The sequence below is a fragment of the Pinus tabuliformis genome, chromosome 7 (genome assembly GCF_031772625.1).
Source record: "Pinus tabuliformis cultivar Carrire ecotype Pingquan chromosome 7, CPIR1, whole genome shotgun sequence".
Taxonomy (NCBI): Eukaryota; Viridiplantae; Streptophyta; class Pinopsida; order Pinales; family Pinaceae; genus Pinus; species Pinus tabuliformis.
Window position 1 is genome coordinate 417,204,128 of NC_142293.1, and position 5,391 is coordinate 417,209,518.

The window sequence follows — 5,391 nt, forward strand, 5'->3', positions numbered from 1 at the left end:
CTTCGGAGTCGGAGCGTTACGCAACAAATGTAACGTAATTCTTTATACCGGCGAAACAGCAACCCTTGCGTCTTTGAACGGAGCCCTTGTCATGGAATTCAAACATTAATTATCGGAATTATGGGCGGGGAAGCAGCAATCTTTTTTTCAACTAAAGAAATTAGGTCTGGAGCAGCTTTCAATATAGATTGCGTAGATTGCGGGTATGAAAGTCCAGAATGATGGAATATAGAATGCAAAATTCGATATTCTAGATGAACGTGCCTGGAAATATTTATTTATGTTGATAATTGATTTGGCTATTAAAGAAGTCTATAATTTATATTAACCTTTGACCGCTAGGTAATAGTTCTTACGCTTAATACTTTTGGGTTATGAGAAGTAGTGAAAGATGACTCGACTTCGGAGTCATAGCGTTAAGCAACAAATGTAACGTATTCTTTATTCCGGCGAAACAGCAACCCTGCCGTCTTTGAACGCAGCCCTTGTCTCGGTATTCAAACATTAATTACAGAACTTAGGTCTGGAGCAGCTTGCAATCATATATAGTTTCTCTCTCTGGATTGAATCAGAAGAAGACGGCTTGTGGGGACCAAATTTTCCTACTTAATTTAACGATTATACCACAATCTTGCGACTTGGAAGATATAGCAACCGTGCTTTCTTTGGAAGGAGCACTTGTCACGCAATTCAGACCTTAATTATCAGGGGTTTGGATAAGATTCTTGACCAGAGTACCTTTCATTCATGTCAAAGCAGAAGTATTTCTGCAAGCCGTAGTTTAACAAGATTATTTTTTGCATTAAAAATCATGGAAATTATCGTCATATTTTGATAAAATACAGCAATAATTTTTCTACATCTAAATTATAGGCCCCTTTAAAAAAAGTTGGCATGAAACGTTGATCACTTCAATTGCTGTACAAAGTAAAAGTCATAAAAGTCAAACATTGATAAATATCAGAAACTTCACTTCTCTCGATAAATACGCGTCCTTGATCTCAGTCGCCATTTCCCTGAGTTTCTCGTTCATTCTGCCCCCATCATTTGTTTTCTGAGCTTTCATCCGTACAGAGGTTTAATGGGTAGCGATTTGGGATCAATTATGAGGGTAGCCATACTGATGGCAAGAGCTAACCACCCTGCCATAGGGCATTAAATGTCCCTATGGAGGCCCCTTCACCATGCATGCCCATGGGCTTCCATGCGAACATTTTCCGGCATTAGTGCATTTCTCCTCCCTGGTCGATAAGACAGTCTACCATAATCATTCGGAGTAGTCTGCCCAGGTGGAGGAATGGCCCGGTTTCCGTCGCCGCCCGTAAAAACCTCCCGCTCCAGCGGCCAGCAATTCCTCTGCCCTCTGCCACCCTCCGCGAGCTCCACCCAGCGCCACATTAATGTCGACGACTGACAGGTTCCTGACATATGGCCCGATTTCCATCGCATCTTGCCGCACGGGAAGTTAATTCAGCATGGAATTTGAATTACTCCAAAAACCTACGGGCTGCTCCCTCACCAATTCGACCCTGCATTATGGAAAACTCACTCACCAATTGGACTCGACATTCTGGAAAACTCACTCTGCTTTCTAAGCTATGCTTTCTACGCTCCAGGGATCAGTTGCGTGCTCAACGTTTGGGGTTTGTTGGTGATTGCTGTTGGGATCGAATTCAGAGAGTGGCCTCGTTTGCTGAGATTTGTTGTGTCCTCAGATAAAAAGGTCAAAGAGTGTTCCTGCAAACTATGTTTCTTAATAAACTAGATGAAAACTCAAGTTTAAAATTTGTCGTCGCTCTAAGCATTTGAATATTGTAAGTTAACTTGAAAAAATTGGGTTGAACAGATCACATAATTGGACATGGGTAATGATCCTGATTATGACAAACAATACTCACCTAACCCTAACCATGCCCTCCATCCCCATTGAGACACTGAACTTAAAACAAGTTTATTTTAGTGTCGGGGAGAGCTTTTCTCTGTAATTATATTTTTAGATAATGCTTCGTTGAAGATTCCAAGACCAATTCCCGTGATCGATTCAGAAAGAGTACGAACTCAGCGAAGAAATAGGAGATTATATACAGGAGCTCTACGAAATGACAAACTTTCCCACATAACTTGCATAAACCCCAGTACTGGGACTAATGTCTGAGTTAATTATTAAGATGCTTTTTGTCTTTAGGTGAGAAAAACATTAGTTACAGAAGAAAAATTGCAGTTCGTGCTTATTGGCAACAGGCACTCCACTTTGAGCTTTGGGTTGGACAGAACACAGGAATGAAATGGAAGCCAAAGAAGCTTTGAAGTGCATGGAATTCACAGTGTGTTATAAAATGAATTATATATGTACAATTGAGCGAACCATAAATGTATTAGGTTGATGAGATGAAAGAGTATGTAGATCAGGAGAGTTATGTTTATGACTTTATACCTCTATCAGTAGCTTAAAAGGCCTTTTAGGGGTGACCCTGACTGTATTATGTCGATGAGAAGAAAGAGTATATAAATTAGAAGAGACATGTTTATACCTCTGTCAGTAGCCTGAAAGGCCTTTTAGGGGTGGCCCTGACTTGTTTCTTGCGTTGTTCTGCCCGGTTCTTCCATGTTGGTGATCCTCTTTCAATGGAACCAAAACTCTGAGAAGAACGCAAAACCAAACAATTTTGTCAGTCCATATTGATAGAAAGTTCATTAAACCAGTGTAAATGAAATAAGAAAACTCACTTCCTTCTAGACACAATTTATTAAGCAGAAGCATCCAGAGACTCGACTCTATAAATATACAGAAATATGTCCATAAAAAATAGTAGGGAGGTCATAGATGAATTCGCTCATACTTTTTTGCTTCTTCTTCGGCTTCCAGAACTGCAAAGGAAAAAGAAAAATAATGATTCAGCACGCTTCATTAAAAGAGCTAAAGCGATCAATCATATTTTCCAAAAGAAGACATAAAAAGCGCTGATTGCCTCAAGGAAAACACAAAATATGTCCTCAGCACTGATTCTTAAAATACCAGGACTATTTGGGTTTCTCTCCAAACACTAATGATCATGATTAACTATTCTTCAATTAGGATTTCAGATAGGGTTCTCACAGAAACAAATAGAATGGCCTTTCTCATCAACAAGTTAAAGATCAGTACTTAGGATACTCTCAGACAGAGCAGCCTGCATAAAGAACTATGAAAAGAGAGGAAGCAAACCAACAATGTGGTTACTAAACTTTAAGAAAGTGTACAAGAACATGCTTTGGAACTGAAGGTCAACAGGGTCAATATTAATAAAAGGGAATCAGTGAAAAACAAACCTATTTCATTAACAACGTTGTCTCAGAGGTTGCCAAATGAGAACAATTAGCAAACAGAAGAAGGGTAACAATAATCTCATCACTTTCAAAAAACAACCAGAAAGAATCCTTTACCTGTTATTACGATAAAGGCCCACAAGCAACAAATAGGATTCCAGTAGTCTCCAATTATAAAAGTTGGAAAATGAAGATGAATAAAAAGTGTTCTTATCTATCAGAGTGAGGAAGACTTCAGATCTTATGTAGGATATGTTCAACCTATAGGCTGGTCAGAGAAAATGATGGGATTCAATAGGGACATAATAATTAACATCAAAGAACCAAGAGAAGAAAAAAGAAGCAAAAACAGTCATCTTGAATAGAGCCAATTCAATTTTGTTGAAGTAGGGTTTATCCTGCATAAATGAGGCAATTCTTATTCAGCATTATTGCCAACTAACTATTTTCTAATTTCATCAGGCCCTAGACTGGTTGTTTTGAAGAGGCTGAACAACTTAGTCTGGTTTCTGTCTTGGACTCCCCTTTTGAGGATACTCCAGGCTTTGAAAATACATATGCTACTATCCAGAGTAAGTTTTAAAGCCATCTTCAATCTTTTGTCTCATTTTACTTTCCATGCACATTTTGTTTATTGTTTTTATGGGTGTTGTTTTTAGTTCCCTCCAATTTTGCCAGTTTGAGTATGATAAGTTTTGTTTTGATGGCAGGGGCCAAACGATAGTTACTTCAAAAAATTTCTGCATATGAACAACTTGCTTACATGGACCCTCTTCTTTTGGAAAAGAGAGTAGCATCATGGAAGGATTCATCTGAAGATGAAAGTGGCAATTGTACAGTGGAGGACGAGTCACAGAGCATGGGTATAGATGTTGATTCTACTGATATATCATCATCAGCTCAGACAAGCCCCTGTACAAGTCACGATAATGAAATGGATTGGGAAGAAGATGTGGGGACAGAATATCATATGAAACAAGATGTCCATTTCTCTCAAACAATTCCAGAGAGTCTTCCTCCTGCATCCCCATTAACTTCGTTATGGGGTTCTCATCATCCTTCCTTAGTTCCAGCAAGGTAGGCGCACAAGCTTCTGTTTCATAGGGTGAATGAAGAGTTACAGTCAAGTAGAAAATGCCATGGCTGTGGGTTTATGGCAGGGGTAGAGCCATGGTTGAGAGAACAACAACAATAGGCTCAGGAGAAATTGGTAAAGAAGATTATATGTGGACAAATATCTCCTTCTTCTGCATGGAAAGAAGAGATTGATACCGATAGTCATGCAGACAGGATTGTTGAGCTAGACTTTAAGAGGGGGAGACAAGAGTGGAAAATATTCAGAGAGGAAGCAGAGGAAGTAGGGGTTAACATAGAGCTAGCAATTTTTGGAGTGCTAGTGGAAGAGGTGTTGCTTGACCTTGTTCAATTGTAGCCCTTTTCTCTTACTCCGCTCTACTCACCTGCTGCTTCCATACTAGAGATAAGGTAGAAATGGTCTATAGATAGAGATATTCAGAGTAGCAGTCACTCTCTGCTGCTTATGATGAGGATTCAAATTTTCAATAATAGAAAGATGGCACCATCTCATGCCTGTAGCTCTAAGATAGTACTTTTAAATCGTCTCTACTAGAGATGGCCATATCTTGTATTGCCAAGAAAGCATCTCTAAGATAGATGACAACATGTTTGTTTTGTTTTTTTTCCTTTGCTTTAATTAGATAATACTGCCATAATTAAGGACTTCAGGCTTCTTATCGATGTAAATTGATTTTTTAAGGGTTAAATTTAGCGGATTAACTGATTTTTTTTTTATATATAAATATCCTTGTAAAAAAATGTGTCATTTTCAGAACCATCCATTAATTTCACATAAAAGATATCATCTATATTGTAATTCTCAAAAAAACAGTTTCAATCAGTTTTCAAAGCTTGTGAGTATGGCAGGAAGCCAAATGAAGTTCATTTGAAGTCTGACAATATATTGCAGAAGAAAAATTTTTATTTCCAACCTTTGAGAATTTTATCCACATGGTTTCTTGGTGACTCCAACATTCTCTCAGATGTTTTTGGCAAATGAACAAATGT

General features: G+C 38.4%; 1 long non-coding RNA gene across 1 annotated transcript; it reads left to right on the top strand.

Moving 5' to 3' along the window:
• Window positions 1–1,588: 1,588 nt before the first annotated feature.
• LOC149247711 (uncharacterized) lies at window positions 1,589–4,323 on the top strand. The gene is made up of 3 exons (XR_016265647.1): window positions 1,589–1,723; window positions 3,769–3,878; window positions 4,017–4,323. It is a non-coding gene; the product is annotated as an uncharacterized LOC149247711 (long non-coding RNA).
• Window positions 4,324–5,391: the final 1,068 nt, after the last annotated feature.